Consider the following 22,341-nt stretch of genomic DNA (forward strand, 5'->3'; position numbering starts at 1 on the left):
CTCTCTCTCTCTCTCTCTCTCTCTCTCTCTCTGTCTCTGTCTCTCTCATTAGTGAATTCTTCCCGGAACTTGGATTTTAAAGAAGGGTCCAGACAATTATCCTTCATTCTCATTATGGAATTGAGACATCATTCTTCAGTTGCCTTCTTTCTCTGCCCCTGGTACTCCCTTCTGCAAAATGAAGCACCAGAAGTGGTACATATTTCCCCTAGAAATTCCATTTTGAGGAAGGGAGTCACTCCATTTTGGAGTAGTGAACTAGCCTCATTATTAGGAAGACTTGGATTTAAGATTTTCCTCTGTCACATACTAACTGTACAAGCCTGGGAAAGTCATTTAACTTCTTATTGACTCAGGAAACCTGTTTAGATTATAACATCATTAGGTTGCAAACTTCTTGAGGGCAGGGATGGTCTTTTACTTCTTTTTGTAGTCTTAGCCATTAGCATAGTGCCTGACACATAGTAGGTGCTTAAAAATTAATCGATAAATTACAAAGCAGATTTTCTGTACTGGAAGAAGGAGTTTCCTCATTGGAAGTTCCATAAAATATTGCCTCATAGATCTGATTCAAATGTCCTTGGCAGAGAAAAACTATACTTAGGAAATACCAGGTTTATTTTCCAGTGCCACAGTGAAATTTTCTACTTGCTTCTCTTGATCTTCTTAGCTATGGTCAGTGAGGTTTTTCTCTAGAAATCTGAACAATATGCACCTGGTTTAACTATTTTCCAATGGCTTTAGCTAATAGAATTTCTTGTCTCATCAGTAAGGTGTTGTAGGACATAGAAATAGTCAACTCAAATCAAGTCAATAAGCCTTTATTAAATGCTTACTATGTTCCAGGCACTCTACTAAGTACTGGAGATACAAATACCAGCAAAAATTATATGTTGGGTCCTTAAGTAGATTTCATTCTCATGGAGAAAGAAAATATTTTAGAAAGAGAAGAAAATGGTGAGGAGAGGTATCTTCTTTGGAATACAGACCCTAAGTCCAGAGAATGAAGTATAATGTTTGGTCTGGGCTCTTTCTCAAAATGGATTTTCTGTGTAGAAAATCTGAAAAAAAAACCATTACCTTTTTTAATAGCAGAAGGGGTACTGGGATAGAGGAAGAAGGCCATTAAGGCATGATTGTCTCAATACCATAATAAGCATGAAAGATAATTGGTCTAGACTCTTCCTTAAAATGGAGCTTCTAGGAAGAACTCATCTTGAGACAGTGGGACATGGAGGAAACCAGCAACTGAAGGATGATAGCCAAATCCATAGACTTGTTAGAGACTAAAGCTGTAATTCCATTGGTATAGGAAACTCCCAGGGGCAGAAACTCCCTCTACCAAATCAGATTTGTATCTTGTCTGCAGCTTTTCTTAGAGAGACCCTAGAGAACTGAAAAATTAAGTGATTTGTCAAGTGTCACGCAGATAGCATTATGTCAGAAACAGAACTTGAGCTCAGCTCTTCTTGGCATTGAGTTCAGTTGTCTATCCTTGATTCCATTCTCTGTCTCCAGTTTCCATGTGTAAAAAATTTCCTTGTACATTCCTAAATTCATTGTCTTTGATCTGATAACAATAGTTTTGTATTTGAGCTTCTACCACCACCAAAGATTAAGGTCTAGGCTTTAGCCTTTGCTAAACTCTTATCATCTTAATGAGGGAACCAGCTTCTTCTTGGAACCCATCCAGAGAACTATTGCTTTTGGCTCCATTTTTACTAATTTTTATGCTTTCAGTGATCCTCAGTAAGTACCAGCTCCCTGGATTTTACCCTTAAGTCAGCTTGCCTCTCTGAGTTCACATATTTGCCATCCCCAATTCCAATTACTTTCTCCTCCCTTTTATTTTATTCACTCCAATTCTATCTCCATATTTACCACAGTCCAGATCTTAAGAGAGTTTTTCTAGGTTTATTTATAAAAGAATGCAATATAGAAATATAGAAATAATATGCCAATAAAGGGCAATTAAAAATATGAGAAAAAGAAACTATTTGATTCTGTGCTGGATTAAATTTGAAATTATTCTATCTAGCCATTGATTTCTGGACCTAGGTTGGCTTGTGATTCATTCCACACAAGAAGCATGATTCTTCGTGCTGGTCCTGTAAGAGAATATCTTATACTTAGGATGCTAACACATCAACTTTATATCCAAGCATTTTGGTCACTGGATTAAGCTCTTTGGCCCAATTTAGGGTCACTAGGTTCACTCTCAGTCAATCAAGAAGTTTTGATTTTTAGACTTTCAATGCTACATTTAACTACCTAATAGAGATAGCTCCCTTCCTCTGGTGTCTCAAAAAAGGAATAAAAAAGACTCTTACTCAGAACTATTTTTCATCTCCTTAAAAAATAGAATTTGCCATCTCTCTCCTAAAAGCATATGTTCACAAGCTATTTTCCACCAACAATTCAATGAATTCTCAATCTTTTGCTTCTTCATCTGTACATCTTAGACCTGGATACAGCATTATAGTAATATGCATGCACAAATATACTTGGCCCATTGTCTTTGCACACCTATGATTACAGTTAAGATCTAATTTTGCTAAAAAAAAAAAGAAAATAAAAAATTGGTACTATTACCTCTCAGTTTTAGTTTTATATGTATATTATGCATCATGACAGGATGCATATGGTGTCAGTTGTTTAGACAAAAAGAAGAGGGTTTTAATCCTGCTTTTGATGCTTAATAGTTCTGTGACCATAGAAAAGTTACTGGGGCTTGGTTTCCTCTTCTACAAAATGGGGACAGTGTCTCTACCACCTACCTCACTGGACTGTTGTGAGCTCCAAATGAGCTAATGTATGTAAAATGCTTCACAGAATTTTATAAGCCTAAAGAAAAATAAAAGACTGGTTATTATTAGGTTTGTTCTTGTGGTTAGACATATTAAAAAATGTCCTTGTTGCCTGGAAGGCTCATGTATTTCACTTGCTATTGTCTTCTGAGGCACTTTAAAACGCTGCTCCTTGTTGTGGCTATTGTTTTCTTTCTCCCCAGGTATGTGTTTTCTGTGGCAATTCCCCTTTTACCAAGTCTTTTCTTTTTTCCAATTTACCAAGGTCACTTTGAATGCAAACTCCAAATATGTATTTAAGTATACAAATCCAAGGAATGTAAGCATATGATTTTCTGTGTGCATAAAGTGAGCAAATGTTATGTGTGTCTTAGCTTAACTTCACAAGCATTTCCCCATTCCATATTCCTAGTTCCTGGGGCCTTCCCTTGAAATATTATTTTATTTAATAAATTCATTTTATATGTTTTCATATTTTAATACACATAAAACATATGTATATCTCTTAAGCATATTGTCTCCTTTAGTAGAATGTATGCTTCTAGGTGAACCTGATCCTGGATTTTGGGCTGCTTCTTCTGTGATTTTTTCTTTTCTGATTTAAAAAAAAATGCAAATTGATCTCAAGATGGATGTGTCCAGGCTTGTAGGACACCTTGTGAATTTGAGAGGTTCAAGAAGTGTGAATTCTTTATAAAAAACTGACTGGAAGCAAGGAGAGAAGTACCTGGTAACCACTCTAATGTCCTTGGAGAATATGATCACCAGCAAAAGGATGAGTTCAAGTCCTGGTCCAGGTCACCAAAAGATATTTATCATGAGAGAGATATTACAGAGACAAGTTGAAATGTAATATATCTATGCAGCAGTTCAAAAAACTTTTTTTAATATTCTGGGGAGGTTTCAGTATCAGCCTGTTGGGGAGAATATGACTTTGTTATAAAATGTTACTGAATCTTGTGTTAAGTTTTTCTACCAATATGCTTCTTTAATATTTCCTTAGGCTATGGGAAATAAAACTTGCACCATATCTGATTCATATTATACTTTGAGTACCTTTCTATGACCCTTCCAATTCTCATCTATCCCAAAACTTTGGGGAGAGCCTAGACATTTACCAGAACCCAAGTTTTAAGTACATTCTTCCAAGGATGCCAAGATCAAGATAGAGCAGGCCAAAGGGAGTATAATCCCTCTCCTTAAAAGCCAGATTCCCATAACACTGAACTTGATATGACCATGAAAGATGGGTCACTTAAGGGAAAGGGAGTGAGTGGGTACATTGACCTGAAAACTTGGACAGACAATGACTCTACTGTTAGCTATATCCATATCTCTCTCTCTCTCTCAGCCTTTTTTCTCTCTCCCCCTCTCCATATACACACATTAATTTATACATGAGAAAATAATCAATGAAATATATAAATTTATTTATATAAACTTCCCTCTTGGAATGTAAACTCCTTGAGGGCAGGGATTGTTGCATTTTCACCTTTCTATACTCAGTTCTTTTGCATAGTTCCTGATACAAAGCAACTGTTTAATAAGTGTTTTCTTGATGGATCACCCTCATTGTTTGTACATTCCCCTGACAAATAGTTATATTTATTTCTCTGTTTACTTAAGTCCTTCATTAGAATGTAAGTTCCTTGAAGTATGACATCACTTTTGTTTATAAGTTTTATCTTTTAGTACCTAGCATAGTGCCTTGCACAGAATATTTGCTTTATAGAGGATTATTGAATTGAATTGAACAATATTATAGCCTCTCCTTCAAAGTTTTCTCCATTCCATTCCCATTTTCTGAGCAGTAATCTTCCTTAACTTCTGATTTCAATGATAATCTCATTTATATGTCAGCTTTCTGAATTGGCATTACCTATAGGTAATTAAATTGATTCCTACTTTTCAGATTTTAGTCCCCACATTCAGACAGTCTTTTCTTGATCATTAATACATTTTTTTCACATAATATCTAACTTCTATCACTTTTTTTTGCTACTTATACAAGAGTCATGTGAAAGCTTTATGAACCAGTTCTCTACATCTATTGAAATTTGCTTTCTTAAAATGAATTTCCTTTGTAGCAGTAACATAATATCTTATACAGTACTGTAATTTGTCACATATTATTTAGATATGGTTCAGCATGTGATCATTTTAGCTACCACACACTTAGTGTAGATTATTTGGCTTGGCAATAAATACCCTTTCACATGGTCTTCCCCACTGCACTGACCCACATCATCATTAATGTTCTCCAGTTTTATGTGTTCTTTCCCCTTGCTCAACTATTGCATAGCTATATTTAAGGTCTGGAAGACAATTTGTCTACTTTATATCCGTGTATTCAGGAGATCAACAGTGGGTGTGCTTCAGCTGTATTCTAGTACCATTACCATCTCCAAAAGAAATGGCTCAAGACAGAATTATGCAAATGCCAATAAAATTATTCTATTTTTGCAGATGTTTGGCTTCATCTGGATTGAATTTGACTGTGAATGCTTGTCTCCATACATAATGATCCAGAGCAAAAGGATGAAAGCTGTTCTCAAAGAAAAAAAAAGACATTCTGAATCTTTACTGTAAATTATACACTATACAAAATCAGTCCAAATTGTTCAATCCCTTGGACACTTACAGTGTTATTATGCTCACTGCATAATGTACTGTATAATTATCCTGGTTAGCAGCAGATTGGTAGTGCTGATCTCCTAAGGAGAGATGCGAGTCTAACAGGACTAAAATAAGTACAGATGTGGGACCCTGTTTTTGTTCTCTGACTCAGCAAGCAAAAAACAACCACTTAATTCCAGGCTTTTTTCATTTCTTTAGTTAAGATGTTAGGCAAGATGGATCAAGTGGTTATTTAGTGAGTAACAATGTCAGCAGTAAGCCTAAAAGCTAAATACTATGAGTCTCAAGAGCTAAATCTACTTAAAAGCAATGGACTTTGATTTTTAAAATAAAAAAAAATCCCATCCATTCCTCTTCCCACCAAGAGGGCTTCCTTTTCTTCCCAGTATGGGAAGGAGCATTTGTTTAAACAGTTGTACATTTGTTGGTACTTCATTGTATTATTTTAGATGATCACGGAATAACAAGGTGGGGAGAGACAGTGACAGAGAGAGAGAGAGACAGATAGAGACAGAGACAGAGAGAAAGACATAAAGACACATAGAATGAGACAGCACATGAGCTAAACCTCTTTTTAATGTGTGGCAAGAACATTGGCTCTGAAGTCAGGGGGAGTGGGTTCAAATCCCCCTGGAACAATGTCTTTGTGACCTTACCCAAGACACCCTGTGTCTCAGTTTCAGTTTGCTCATTTGTAAGATGAGATAGTTAGAATTAGTCTCTGAGATCCCTTCCAATTCTAGAGTTATGAAACTATTATCCTATATCCAAAAGGATATTAGGCCCTAAGACAGAACATAAATTAGATCAAGTAGAAATAGAATAGGAGAGAAAATAGAGCTGACCTGACAAAACTGTCACAGTCAAGTACAACATCTCTAGATATTTCTCAGATCAAAAGTATCATTCAGGTATAGGGAGAGAAGGCGTTTTAAAGTACATAAAACCTTCTTCTAAGTACATAAACCCCACTCACCCAGTAGCTCCTCAGGGCCCTCTAAATCAGCCCTTACTCTTAATTGTGCCAATTAACTGTGCCCTGAGTAAGCCACAGGGGCAAAGCTTAGCAGCAGTGAAAGGAGGTGAGTGTGTGGCAATTCTCCTGACATAATGGAGACTAACCTAAATTGGATACTTTATTATAATGGCATTACTAACCTAAATATCATTTATAACGATTCATTCCCATCATGGCCAGGGTGGGGCTGAGGGGTAGAATCCCACAGAGAGAGGCAGACACAGAATTGGGTCTTTTAAAAAAATATGAATTTTGATAATTTCTGACTTAAAAATAACCACAATTTAGGATTGGATATAGCTGGTTAATCCTTTCCCCTACAGGTTACTTTGTAAAATCAGACAAAGGTCAATGTGAGTAGAAATTGTTAGCATCCAATCAAAATTTAAAAGAGAATGGTATGCAAAGAGATGAGGGCCAGGTGGTATTTCCTTCCTCAAGTTATTTCAATAAGCATTCATTGATCACTGATAGAAGTATCATATACTATGTAGGTGCTGGGAAAAGGAAGATATAAACAAGAACCCTGGGCCCCCCTTAACGAGCTTACATTCTAAGGAAAGAACACTACATACACACATATAACTGAATATAAACTATACAAAACAGGAAGAAAGTCATTTTATCAAGAAGAAAAATAGGGAAAGATTTCTTATAGGAGGAGTCTCTTGAGCTGAGATTTGAATGGAGTTATAGCTGGAAGTGAGGAAAGTCAGTCAGTCATTAAGCATTTATTAAGTACCTACTATGTGTCAGGTGCTGTGTTAATCACTGGAGAATATTCCAAGCAAGGAGGACAGCCTGTGCAGAGGCCCAGGGACAGGAAGGGAATGCTGTTAAAGGCCAGTTTGACTAGAGTGCAGGAGGTTGAGTAATATGTAACCAGTCTGAAAAGGCAAGTTGGAAGGAGATTGGGAAGAGTTTTAAATGCTAAACCAAGGAATTAGTATTGGATCATAGCAGCAAAAGGGAGCCACAAACTTAGCAGGGGAGTAGTGTGGTCAGATTAATAGAATTTGCCACTAATTGGCCAAAGTAAAAATAAGAATTTGAGACAGGCAGTGTGATAAAATGGAAAGAGTGATGCTTTGGAGGCAGAGACCCCTGATTTAGATCCTTGTTCTGACTGTTGTGACAATGGGTAAGTAATTTAACCTCTCTATGTCCCTCTATCCTCATCTGTAAAATAACAGGGTTGAACTAAATGGTTTTGAGCTGTAATTTGCCAGGAATATCTAGAAAACTTACTGAATTTAGAGGTGTCAAATGCACAGATGTATGGCCCTGAACTAAATTAAAATTTAATTGGGAAATATTTAACAAAATAAACAAAAACACAATAGAATATAGATAATTCCATATGCAGCCTGTAGAGATCCTTATTTATGGTTTAATGATTCCTGTTAAATTTGACACCATTGGTCTATATCACTTCCATAGTTTAAAGCTAACTGAAGTCTTCAGTAGGTGAAGAGTACTGAAATTCCTTCTGTAGTCTATAGGCTGGGGCTAAGTATCATTCATTTAATTGGGAGTCTGTTGACCACAGCTGTGTCTATACCAATGTAGCTTAATTTGATGAAAATAAAACATTTATTTAGTATGATGCATTTAGCTCTATAGTGGCTCCATGATGGCTTAGAAATGCCTTCCTCATTAGCTGTGCTCTAGTAACATGGCCCTTAGTGGAAATGATTGTTTTTATCTGGGTCCAGTTTGACTATTATTTGTGGACTTGGCAAAATTCCACAATTCAATTCAGTGACTATTTGTTGAATATTTGCTATGTTAAGTACTAATTAGTGAGAAGAGGTAGAGTGACACAATCCCTGCACTTGAGAAGCTTACAATCTAATGTTGTGGTGGGGGCTCTGCCCACACAAAAACTGTTGGGGATTCATGAAGTGTTGTGGTGGAACTGTCTAAAAGAATTGAGTCAGATCACCTCTAATCCAGTCTCTAATGAGACTGACACCTCTCATAAAGTGGGCTATAATTCCAAGAAGAACAAGCAACTTCAGAGAAAGCAAGATGGATTTTCATAGGGTAAAAATCTAATTACATAATCAAAATTTACAGAAGAACAGAGGAATATGATTAATAATAAAAAAAAAACAGGAGGAGTTTAAGGGATCAAGTAATGGAGGTAGGATCCTATCTATGATTTGGTGGTTTAAACATTTTGGTCATGCTGCCTTCCATTTGGCTAGCTATTGTGGTCCTGTCTGGTCAAGACAGATAGGTACTGGGGTCCTGTCTTGGGTTAGATGGATGATGTGATCTGTTTCTGTGGGTATGGGTCTGGGGTCAGTGACTAGGTAGAGGCAGTGGCTGGGATTCCAACATGGGATCCTGACCACACCTGCTGTTCTGTGTGAACAATGAGTTCAGGGACACACCTGTTGTTCCAGTAAGTAGTGAGGCATATTTGAAGAAGTTAGGACATTGGCCTGGGCAGCGGGCAGGGAGGCAGGTAGATACAGTCTACCTGATGTTCAATGGGGGTGGGGCCTATAATGAAGTTAAAATATTGGGACTGGGGGCAGCTTTATTAGGATTCCATCATTAATGGGGAGCAGATGTTGAGGTGTGTTGTTGATGTTCAATCATTTTCAGTTGTATCACATGCTTTGTTACCCCATTTGGGGTTTTCTTGGCAGAAATATTGGAGTGGCTTGCCATTTCTTTCTCCATTTCATTTTATAGAAGAACTGAGGCAGAGTTAAATGACTTGCCCAGAGTCACACAGCTAGTAAGTGTCTGAGGCTGGATCTGAACTCAGGGAGATTAATCTCCCTGATTCCAGCTTCACACTCTATTCATTGCTCTGGCTATCTTTCCCAGTTTTGTTCAGTTCTTTTTGTTCATTTTTTAGAAGGTGTTACTTGCTTACAAGTAATGATGTAGTAAAGTCAGAGGAAATATATGGACAGCGTTCTACAGAAAAAAAATAAAGAGAAAAGTAAGTCCCAGAAAGAGTAACTTTACTGGTATCATGAAGCTCAATAAATAATAGTCAGATTTCAACCTTCTTACTTCAAATCCAGTCCTCTTGACACTTTACTGTGATTACACTTTTTACCCCAACATTATTCATATCTTCAATCCCATTCCCATTTTAAAAAGCGGAAAAAATTAAAGCCTTCCATTTAATTGGCATAACTTCACATATATCTATGTACACATAAATGCATATATATATATATATATATAAAGTACAGAGACATGTTTATGTGTGTATACTGATACTGCCAACTATTTTTGACAGAGAAGCTTGTCTCTAGATATAAGTATTAAAATGCCAGTGATAATTTGAGCTTCTATCCTAGCCTTACTTTATAGGGCAAGGTGGTCTTTCATGGAAGTAATATAGTATAGTTATATTCCCTTTCTATTTTAAATCAATCTCATGACACAGGTGTTCCAGAAAAGGTTAGTGCCACAACTTGTCATACTTTATGACATGTATGAAATGTGATAATATTTCTATTGGCCATCAGTCCCCAAATGTGCCCAGCTAGAGGAAATATTCTAGGTCAGTAACTTTAGCTGAATCAGTAGTTAAAACTTTTAAAAAGTAAAGTGAACCTTGTTTATAATAAGAATTCCCACTTAGTGAAGGAAACTGTTATCACCATCTTACAGAGGAAGGATCTGAGAACATCCAGCTCCTAAGTGACAAAGCCTGGAATATGTTCAGGCATTACAGTGATCAGTGGTCTGTGAATTCCTTGGAATGAGCAATGATTTTGACATGCTTTCACTTTCTGACTGTAAAAGTCATGGCCATATGCTTCTTCTCACCCTAAACTAACTCAAAACAGCTGATTATGACTAGAGGAAATCATATTGAACAGGTTTTCCCACCTTTAGTTAGTTCTCTGTCAGTTGCATGTGGATTTCATGTTATACAGATGTTTCATTGTTGTTTTTGGTTGTGTTTTTACTTCTGTAGTTTTAAAGAATGGATATTACTCTATAGAAATAAGAAAAAGTTGTAATTCTTTAAGGAGCACACTTCAATGACTATTGGAGATACTTTTACCAGATGTCACTGTGGGGAAGTCAAGCATTTCAAAGATCACTGAACCTCAACTTGAAATAGGATCAGTTAAACTGAAAAGGAAAGGGACATCAAACATTTAAATAAAGCTGAACAAAAGGAACTGAGCAAAATCATTGTTTCAAAATTATCTAGTTAATCCTCAGAAAATAACTTTTATTCAGGGTTGTACAATAACTCTTGTCCCAAGAATTCTAGATTAATGTATATATTTTAGTGAACCTCGTAATTATCTATTCCCAAAAGAAGTTTGGGGTTAAAAAAAAAACTTCTATTGTATCTAGAAGTCCTGTCCCCCTTGAGGAAAGAAAAAAATACTCCTATTAAACAGATTAATATATTAAGAAGCAGAATTTTTCTACATTACAGAAATTCCAAAAACACATGGAATGCTACAAAATGACTCTGAAACAAAACACACATCCCAAAAGGTTTAGAAATTTATCCAATTGTGATGTAGTTTTATTGTACTATAAGAAATAATGAACTGAATGCTTTCAGAAAATCCTGGAAGGACTTACCTGTACTAATACAAAGTGAAGTTAGCAGTACCAGGAAAAACATACATAATAACATCAATATTGCATGATGTTTATCTGTGACTGGCTTAACTATCCATGGCAATATGAAGATTCAAGAAAATTCCAAAGGACTTATAATGAAAAATGCTATCCACCTCTAGAGAAAGAAATGATAAATAAAAATAGAAGCATACTATTGTTTACTTTATTTTATTGTTGTTTTCTTCCATAACATGACTAATATGGAAATATGTTTTGTCTTATTGAATATGTATAGCCTATATCAAATTGATTACCATCTTAGGAGGGGAAGAAGAATGAGAGAGAGGGAGAGAATTTGTAACTTAATCTAAAAAAAATTAAAAATTATTTTACATGTAATTGGAAAAATGCTTTAAAATCATTTAGAAAGAATAAATGTATTCAAGAGATTCATATAAACATGTTTTCAGTGACCTCTGAACTTACCTGATTTAAACCTCATTGAAAACAAATGGGGTGTAATTAAAATTAAACTTGGAAAAAATGAACTGTTCATCAAAGCCAACATAACAAAAGTGTGCTTTTATGTTAAAAAAAATCAAAGGATACATGACAAAGTCTTGTAAATTCAATGGAAAATTATGTAAAATAAATTATTGTAACAATCACTTGCATATTGATATTTTTGAAACCTTTAAAATTTGTAAAATTCATCATATGTCAATGCACTTAATTAAGTGATTAATTTACGAGTCACATTTTATCTCATTTTATAGATGGAGAAACTGGTAAACAATTTGCAGAGAGTAACATAGGGTATTGTAGATTTAGAAATTGGTAATGATCAAGAGGTCATCTAATTCAAACCTCTCATTTTACAGATGATACTGAGGTCTAGAGAGCTTCAGCGATGTGCCCAAGTTCACAGAGGTGAGAACTGTCAGAGGTGGGTTTCAAACCCAGGTATTCTGAATGTAGAGCCAGTGCTCTTTCTCCCTGTGCTAAACTGCTTCTTACATAGTTAGTAAATGGCTGCTCCAGGACTCAAATATGTCAGTCAGTCAACAAACAGTTATTAAATGCCTAATATGTGTCAGACACTGTACTAAATACTAAGGACACACACACACAGAGTCAAAAAACAGTGTCTGCTCCCAATGACCTATAGTCTAATGGCAGAGACAACATAAAAACAAACTCTAGTCATGATAAATTAGAGACTAACAACAGAGGAAAGTTACTTTTTTATGTATATTAAGTAAGACTTCTTGGGAGAAAGGAGTGAGAGGTGGAGATTTTGGATGGGATGTGATGGAAGTCAGAGAAGTCAGGAGATAGAGATGAGGAGGGACAGAATCCCAGGCATTGGGAATAGCCAGCGAAAATATTTGGAGCTTTGTAATGGTGGATCTTTAGTCTCCTCTACACTATCTTCCTATCTTTATTTTATTTTGCATTATTTGTGTTTTCTCAGTGATATGAGTATATTTTTTCATAAATTTCTTTTCCTCCTCCTGTACTGACTTTTTTCTCTATTTTGCAAGATCCATGATCCTGTATCTTCTATTTCCATGAACAGAACTCTCACTATCCTAATCGTGGTCTATAAGTGATTGTTTGCATTAAGAGATTAGTGATAGTTCAACCATTTCTAGACATATAGCCATTTTAAAAAAGATTTAATTGGTCAAATATAGAAGCTCAGTGTATATATGTATCTCTCTCTCTCTCTCTCTATATATATATATATATATATAATCTTGTGTATAGGCATTCATTCAGTGAAGTAAGAAAGATCCTATCATGTGCAATATGTACTTTGTTTTTCTCAGTGACTTTCCAGAAGCATTTGATATCTCTAAACTGCTCTTGTTTTCTTGCCTGATACGTTTTAGAGACATTACTCAGGCAGAGAAAATGGGGCTTTGTTTTAAAGTACTGAAATTTATTAGGAGGAAGGAATGATATTAATAGTTTCAGTAACACTAAAACAACTAAGTACAAACTCTAATTAGTAAGAATAATTAAAATAGGAAGCTACCAAATTGTACATTTGCTTTCTCCTCAAAAGGAAGATAGAGATGGTAATACACATGATAGAGTCAAGTGCTGAGAAATCAGACATACAACAATTTATCTGCTCTCAAGGAGTATGCAATTTAATATAGGAAAGGGGAAGCACACAAATAATTATGATAGAAAGGAAGTGATATATGGACAAAGAAGAGGGTCAGGTAAAGTTTTATGGGAAATGAACTCTACTAGTAAATTTTATAAAGATAAGAAACACTTGTCAACTGAAAACAATACCTATAAACCCCATTTAATAGATGAGAAACCTGAGGCTGCATAGTTACTGTCAGAGCTTACTTTTGAAACTATGTCATCTGACTGCAAATTCCATTCATTGTGGGCACAAAACACTTAAACATGCTTTATTATCTTTTCTGCTAAAAAAAATCCTGAGCAATTCTGAGAAATTTGAGGAGAGAGTGACCATTTTTACCTAGCGAGATCATAAAGGAAATAAAATCTGAATTAGATCTTGTACAAAGGGAAGAATTTTATCTCAAGATGAAAGAGTAAAGAAAGTACATTTCAGGAATGAGAGGATATATGAACAAAGGCACAGATATGGGAGATATAAGGATAGAATCAATTTATCTCATTTTCCTGGGACAGATAGAGATGAAGAAATATTGTTTGGTGAGAATCCATGTGTGATAAGAATGGAGAGGCTGTTTGGATCAGATTACGGAAAGCTAGGTGACACAATGGATCAAAGGCTGGGCATAGAGTCAAGAAGACTCATCTTCCTCTATTCAAATCTGACCTCAAACACAAAGCTCCCTGACCCTGGGTGAGCCACTTAACCCTGTTTGTTTCAGTTTCCTCATCTGTAAAATGACCTGGAGAAGAAAATGGCAGACCACTTCAATACCTTTGTCAAAAAATATAATCCCCAAGCAAACTCAAATGGGGTCACAAAGTCAAATCCAACTGAAAAAATGTCTGATCAACAACAGCTAATGGAAAGATTTGAATACTAGGCTCATCGGTTTTTACTTTTTTTTTCACTAGAGAGTGGGGACCCACTGTAAGTTGTTATTTTTTAATAAATCAGTGACATGATCTATGGCAGAGAACTGGGGTGATGACTTGGGAAAAAGTGTGCAGAAAGACTGGAAATCAAATAGCAAGAGGCAGGAAGACCATTTATCAGGATGCTTCAGTAGTTTAGTCAGAAACAATGACAGATAACCAGGGTAGCTTCAGTGAGGAACAGAGAGGAAAACAAGATGCTAGTATATTGCAGCAGTACTAAGTACTAACTAAGTTCTAGTACAGAACTAAGAAATTGTTTTGATCCATAGTATAATAGAAAAGTAAGAGTCAAAGATATATCCAAGATTCAGAGCCTGGGAAACTTATATGATGTTGGAAACATTAACAGAAATAGAGAAGTTGTGGGTAAAATCATTGGATCAGAGATCTAGAATTAGAAGGGGCAGTAGAAGTCATGTAGTTCAACCCTGTCATTTTATAAGTAAGGAAACTGAAGTGTTAAAGAGGTTAAGCAACTTGCCCAAAGTCACAAAGGTAGTGAAGGATGATGAGTTAAATTTGGAATTTATTGAAATTCTGGTGCCAACAGTCCATACAATTATGGGTATGCAGCATACATTTGAAAATTTGAGGTTGGAGTTCTACATAGGATGTTGGGTTGGAAATATAGTCTGGTTAGAGGCATAGAGATGAAATCTCCAAGAGAAATAGTAGAGAGAGTAAAATGAAATGCACCTAAGGAAGAACCTTGGGTATCCTAAAATTTAAGGATTTGAAAGGTGATGATTCAGGAAAAGAGAGAGAAAAAGAATGATTGGAGAGATGGAAGAAGAACTATTACAGTGTCACAGAAACCCAGGGAGCAGAGCCATAACTAGCAATTGTGGTCTTGGGAATGCACAAACCATGTCTTCAAAGGTTTAGAAATGGGTAATGTGGTTGATCCTCATAGATGGTAACCCTAGGTCACTGAGAGGTCACTCCTGGAGAGGTTGTTCCAAGGAGGGAACAAGGTCAATTGAGTCAGACTGAGGAGGAACTCCCTCAGAGTTCTGCCTCGTTAAGATGATAGTATGCATGCCATTTGGTAGCTTCCTATAATAATTAATTTTGCTAACTACAGTTGGTCCTTAGATGTTTCTATGTTACTGAAGCAAGTGATATAAGTCTATCCCCTCCTAAATTTCTGTGCTTTGGAGCAAAGCCCCATTTTTCTGCTTAAGCAATGTCTCTGAAATGCATCAGGCAAGATTGCAGGAATAGTTGAGAGGTATCAAATGCTTCTGAAAAGTCGAGGACAAAAACAAAGAAGCCAACACAGAAAAAGTTGGATTTGTCTTTCAGGAGACCAGTAGTGACCTTGAAGAGAGCTGTTCCTAGATGAGGACATAAGACAGATTACAAGGAATTACAGAATACCTAGAGTAGTGAGAAAGTGGGTGATGTGATTATATACTACATTTTCTTTTTTAAATGTATTTTACAAGCCTTTATTATCCTTCCCTCATAGTGCATATCCACACCCTGCCACAATTGAACAATAAAAAAGAGAAAACTCTCATAAACATATACACAGTCTAGAAAAAGATTTCCACATTGGCCATGTCCAAATATGGATTCCTCATTCTATATTTTAAAGTTATCCCCTTCCTGGCAGGAAGTAAATAATCTGATTCATCTTCATTCCTCTGGTATCATGGTTGGTCATTACATTGATTGATTCTAAAGTCCTTCAAATTTGTTGTTCTTTTTTTCTAATTCTCTCACTTTACTGCATCTATTCATAAATGCTGTCTTAGTTTCCTGTGAAACTGTCTATATTTCCATTTCTTATGGCATAAAATATTCTATTATATTCTCTTATAGTAATTTATTTAGCCATTCCATAATGGGGGGGGCACTGAGTTTCCAGTTTGGGGCTAATATGAAAAGAGCTGCTATAAATATTTTTGTATATATAGTACAGGGCAGGAGAGGGGAATACGTGGTCTTCAGATCACATGTGACCTTCTAGATCTTTGGGTACAGCATTTTGACTGAGTCGAAGTTTTAGAGAACATATTCTTTTATTAAAGGGATAGTTCTGTGAAGTTTGGATTCAGTCAAAGGGAAAGGATTCAGTCAAAGATCCTCATTGAGGATCTAGAGGGCCATATGTGGCCTCAAGACAGTAGGTTCTACATCCCTGGTGTATGCTATATTTTCTAGGAGTTTTGTAGTGAAAGATAAAAAAGATAGCATTGTAGTTGGCAGTGGAGGGATTAAGGAGAGTGCTGGAGAAATCGACAGGTCAAAGGGAAGTTTCCTTGGGATTGATGAGACCAGAGAACATATGTAAGCTTATGGAAAAGACCCACTAAAAAGGGAGGTTGAGGATACATGTACTAGAGGGGATGGTGGACTGAGACTATGGAGAAATCAAATGGTATAAGTTAAGGAAACTGTCTGAATCTACTTGGGTAAAGTCAAGGCTATATGGTATAAGAGGAGGGATATTGTCTGAATTTACACGGATAAAGTCAAGTAGAAAGTTTAGCCAGTAACCTTAAATTTGATCAATTTCAGTAACTGAAACGGTGGTGTAACTTACCAAAATTATATCTTTAGAGCATTTTCCTTCATTCTCCGCCCCTCTCCCCTTCTCCTTTCCCTGGATATTTTGCCAGTAAACACAATCTAACATTTTAGGCTACAATTGTTATTGTTCAGTCCTATTGGTGGTGTCTGACTATTAGTGACCCTCTTTGGGTTTTTCTTGGCAAAGATATTGGAGTGACTTGCCATTTCCTTCTCTAGCTCATTTTGCAAATGAGGAAACTGAAGCAAACAGGGCTAAGTGACTTTTCTAGGGTCTTAACTGCTAGTAGGTGTTTAAGGCTGGATTTGTAATCAGGTCTTCCTGACTTCAGACTAGCTGCCTCAGTTACTAGTCCCTTATAGTCAAAAAGAATCTGGGTGAATATGGTACCATTAACAAAAATGATGGTGTCATTTACACCCATGATTCAACTTCTCAGGACCCTCATCTTGGCTGCAGATCACTCACTGTGCAATGACAAGGCTTTCTTCTAGAGAAACAGATCACAATTGAGATTTCTTAGCTGCAAAATTTTCTCTTAAAGTGGTTTACTTTGGAAATAATGCCTGCTAGTCTACTCTTGAAGGCCTTTTAAACTGTACTCTATGCCATGCAGCAAACAATAAGTTATGGTCAATATGCACAGTCACAATGTTCTTTCTTATTGATTTATCCCAGATCCTTGAATTGATCTTAAGTCTTCAGTTATACTCCAGACTTCTTCTGTGATGAAACTGGATTTCTTCTGCTAGACAACTATTAATGCAGATAGGGATATTTCAGGGTGGCATTTGTTAGTTGGCTAACGTTTCCCATTTGTATAGAATCCTCTGCTGGCATTCATTAAGGGTTGAGTAGTCTCACTGACTGAAATTAAAAGTATAAAGAGAGAGAAGCGTCTGCCAGGTGGGTTGTTCCATGCTATCCCACTTCTAATTAGGGTATTTTGTTAACTGGAAAAGGCAAGTCTTCAGGGAGAAAGACACTTTTTTGAAAGCATGAAATGTCATTAATTGTAACACTGAGCTTCACAGTGAGCCCTGCTTCCCTTCAAAGACACAGCCCAGAGCTGAATGGTTTTGTTTGCTGAAGGGGAGGAGGAGGTGAGGAAGAGGATGCTCTGGTTCAATTGTCACATATACATATCTGTAGATGAATTGAGGCTGAAGGCACTGTGCACAGGCAGAGATTTGATGTTGGACAGGATATTTACTCCCCAGCACAGCAATTAATCACTTAGGACAGCCAAATTAACCTAGCAAGTGGAGGCTAATAATAGACTGTAACCAGAGCTGGCCTAGGGAAAAAAAGAAAAGAAGGAAGGAAGGAAGAAAGTAACTGAAAGGCATTGTGTTTCTTGGGAATTGTGTGAAATACTCTAATCAAAAAAGGCCTGCAAATAGACTGTCAGAACACTCTTTTTCAGATGTGGCTAAGTGTGACTCCTACTCTGACACTCTGCTAGCTCCTTTATCTTAAAGTATTATGTGTAGAATTTAATGTATTTTACTTATAAGAACCATCAGAATAAATATACCTTCATATCCTACAGACTAATAATCATAATAGCTATCAATTATATAGCACCTACTACAAACATTATCTCATTTGATTCTCATAATAACCCTGAGGGTTAGGTGCTGTTATTATCCCCATTTTACAGATGAAGACACGGAGACAGGCGGAGGTTAAGTGACTTGTCTAGGGTCACTGTAAGTAAGGTGGATTTTAGTGTATGTAAAGTGAATTTTTCTTATTATTTCTTAGAGTCCAGTTTCCCAGGATCTATAGCCATAACAATCTCTTATTTGTAGGTATTAGATATGAGTTCCCACAATTATGGTTCAAAACATCTCCACCATGCTTACGCAGCATTTCATAATAATAAATAATATAAGCATCTATGGCAGCTGTGCAGTAGGATGGGGTGATGTAAACTTGTGAAGCTATTGCTGGCAATATGCCTTCTTTGTCTGGTGGCCCTGTAAAGCAGGTGGTCATTGATCATGAATGGGAACCTTAGTGTTGAATGAAAAAATGCTGTGTGTGCCTCATCTGGCCCCATTGATGCTTAGGTGGGAAAACTTAGGGTTGAATGCACAAATTGGAATGCTGTGCATGCCTCAACTGGCCCCCACTGAGGCTTCAGGGGATTTAGGAGATGTACAAGTGTGCCTGTCTCAACTGACCCCATGAAGATCTAGGGGTAGTTGTCCCTCCCTTCTTGTCAGCCCCTGCAAGAATGGTGATTAGGGAATGCTGTAGGAGTTTGTTCTCCCATTATCAGCAATCCTCTTCTGAGAAAACTAGACTAGAATAAAGTAAGATTATTAACCCCTTTTTAGTGTCTTTCCTTTTTGACCAGATCAAGAGTGAATCTGTGCTAGCTATGCTGTGTTTATTTGCCTTACAGTCACATGGGTAGTATATGTGTAATACCAAATTTGAATTTATGTCTTCCTGACTCTAGACCTGGTACTCTATCCAATATGCCACCTAACTGCCCCTTGTATTCATTACAATTGGCAAAATATTAAAGCATTTTGATCTTATACTTATTTAGTATTTTAAGGTTTACAAAACACTTTCTTAATGATAATGATGATGGTGGTGGTGGTGGTAGTGGTGACAATGTGAGGTAGGTAGTGTAAACCAAGAGATCTGTGTTCAAATCCTTGTTAGATATGTGATCTTGACAAGTTATCAAATCTCTCTAGGACTCAGTTTCCTCATCTTTAAAATGAGGGTCCTAGAATTTGGTAGTACTTAAGGTTTCTTCTCCCTCTAAATCTATCATTCTATTATTATCCCCATATTATGTGTTAGGAAACTGATGCTAAAAGATGCAAAATGAATTACCTATGGTCACAGAAGTAGGGGCTTCCAGAGACAAATATGAACCTAGGCGTTTTGATGCCAAGTCTGACAATCTTGCCACTATTCCCCATGGCTTCCTGGCCAAAAACTTGGGGTTTGGAAAAATGCCAGGCTGGTTTTCCAAATACATTTTGTCTTAATTTTTAAATGTAGGTTTCAAAGGAAATAAATCAACTTGCTTCATACTTCATTAATTTCTGTGATACTGTTGAGGAACGTTTTGATGTCCAAAAATCATTTGTGGATGTTTCTGTAATTCTTATTCATTTTGATTGTTTCTGACATCTCTATCTCTGTTTCTCTGTCTGCCTCTTTATTTCTATGTCTGGTTCTTTTTCTTCTTCCATCTCATATGAGATTGGGTTATGTAGATTTGGTTGATAATACAATGGATTCAACTGTAGAAATTTCTGTTTGAACATCAAAATATATGTAACCAAAGAACTTGTACCTATTGTATGGTTATGTGTACAGTGAGCATTTAACATACTCCATGAATATTGACCACCATTGCACATATAACTGAAATATGTATTCTGAATAGCTACCTTTCATGAGTTGGATTATTCCTCTTATCCCCAACACAGATTTCTGAATTTTGATGCTTTGTTCTATTTATTTGTTAATAATGGAACCAATAGCAGGAAGTTAAGCTCCTTCCTAATTTGAGATTTTTCATTCTCTGAATATTGAGATAGTGAGTATTGATTTCTAACAGTATGAAAACGGGAGTGGATTTGACTTAAATTTTTTATATTTTAAATTCTGGGTTTTTCTTGTTAACTTTCACTAGATGTATAGGCTTTTCAAATACAATGTCAACCTAACATCCAGAGCAAACTAAAGTCTATGGCAGTAAGAAGCATCTAATTTGGAATAAAAATATGAGACAAAGAGAGAGAAAGAAAGGGCATTCACCTGTAAAAGGGAAGTTAATAATATTAAGCTTTCCTCTAAGTTTAAATAAAATATTTTCATTGTAACTATATCATCATTAGTTAAAAACAGTAACGTGATTTTTTTAACCTCCTTGAAAAAGCATAACATAATATTCTTGATTCCAAGTGAGTGTGCTGTGCAGGGAAAAAGATGCTAGACTTTCAATCAGAGATCTGACTTAGAGACCTTCTCATATTAGTAGTTGTAGGGTCCTTGGAAAGTCAGTTCACTGCTCTTCAGTTTCCTCATCCATTAAATGGCGAGAATAAAACTCCTCCCCCTGCACAGTGTTCCCTCTCTTTCTCTCTCCTCTTTCCTTCCTTCTCTCACTCCTCTCTCTTCTCTTTGATTCTCTCTTCCCTTCCCTTGTTCCTATCCTCTTCCCATCTATAAAATGGCAGTAATAACACTTACAACATCTGGCACACATAATTGTTGTGAAGAAATGATTTGGATATCTTAAAGTAATTTGAAAATATAAATTATATATATATATATAAATACTGCAATTAAAATGAGTTAATAACTAAACCCATCATTTCTATGTTAAGGCCCTAGATTTTCAAACAAAAACAATGTTCCAAACTCCAATTGTTTCCAATTTCCCATTGCATGATGTCACATTCAAGTGTAGTCCTAAACTTTTCCTGTTTTCTTGTCTCCATTTAAAGGGAAGAACACAAACTCAATTACAATAGATATCTTACAAGCATACAGATATAATACTTTCAGTGTTAAAATGCATCCCATGAGAAGTGGCCAAAAATGAGAGTATTGATTCTGCACCATTTACTGAGAGAGCTTAATTGATGCAAAAGAGTTGTTACAAGGAAGAGAGCAAAAGAGTCCAAATGTTTGAGCCAAGAAACTTTTAATCTTGTCAAGCCAAAAGACAGGGTAACAGCCAAGGGTGGTAAAGATTGGGAGTATAAGCTCATTTGTAATCTTCTCTCATCATTTCCCTCCATACACTCCATGTTTTATCTAAACTGAACAGGTCTCTGCACCCTCTCCCCCAATCCTAACGTAGCCTATAAATCTCTTCTAACTTTTGCAAATATTTCATTCTATGTCTGTTATATTTCTTTCCTTCTCTTTTTACCTCATTAATCACTTTAGAAACTTTTAGGCTATTAGAAGGTATACTTTTTACACAAGGTGAGGCAACTGATGGGAAAGGAGAAATGATTTGCCCGTGGAGAAGCTGATAGTGAATGACAGAGCTGGGATCCTTTAAATTTCCAATTCAAATGCCACTCCTTCCACAAAGTTTTCTCAACTACTTGCCAGACTTTGCTCCTCTTCCCAAGACATCCAAAGAAAAAGTGAAAGCCTCCAGTTTATGCAGTTTCTCTCTGGAGAATTCATGGAAAAATAGGGACATATTGCATGGAGGGAGGATTTTTAATGTTCAGTTGGTGAATCTCAGATGAAATTTGCAATATACCAGAGTGCTGAAGGATAGGCTTAAGTTTACTGTAACCAAGACAGTTAGCAATGGATGAACTGAAAAGCTAGAATAAGTGATAGCAAATTCTGGCCACAATGAATAATTTTAAGGGATATAAAAGAAAAAAAGTTAAGAGGGAGGAGAAGAAGGATAAGAAAAAAAGAGGAAGAAAAAGAAGAGAAAAAGGAGGAGGTAGAGGAGAAGGAAGAAGAGTAAGAAGAGGAGGAGGAAGAGGAGGTGAAGGAGGAGATGAAGACAAAGAAGAAGGAGGAGGAGATGAAGACAAAGAACAAGAAAAAGGAGGAGGAGAAAGAAAGAGAAGAAAGTAGGAAGGAAGGATTTAGAAAGGATTTAGAAAGGAAGGAAGGAAGGAAGGAAGGAAGGAAGGAAGGAAGGAAGGAAG

The sequence above is a fragment of the Petaurus breviceps genome, unplaced genomic scaffold (assembly GCF_028583685.1).
Source record: "Petaurus breviceps papuanus isolate PSGF00001 unplaced genomic scaffold, PetGlider_PUasm1.0 224, whole genome shotgun sequence".
NCBI lineage: Eukaryota > Metazoa > Chordata > Mammalia > Diprotodontia > Petauridae > Petaurus > Petaurus breviceps.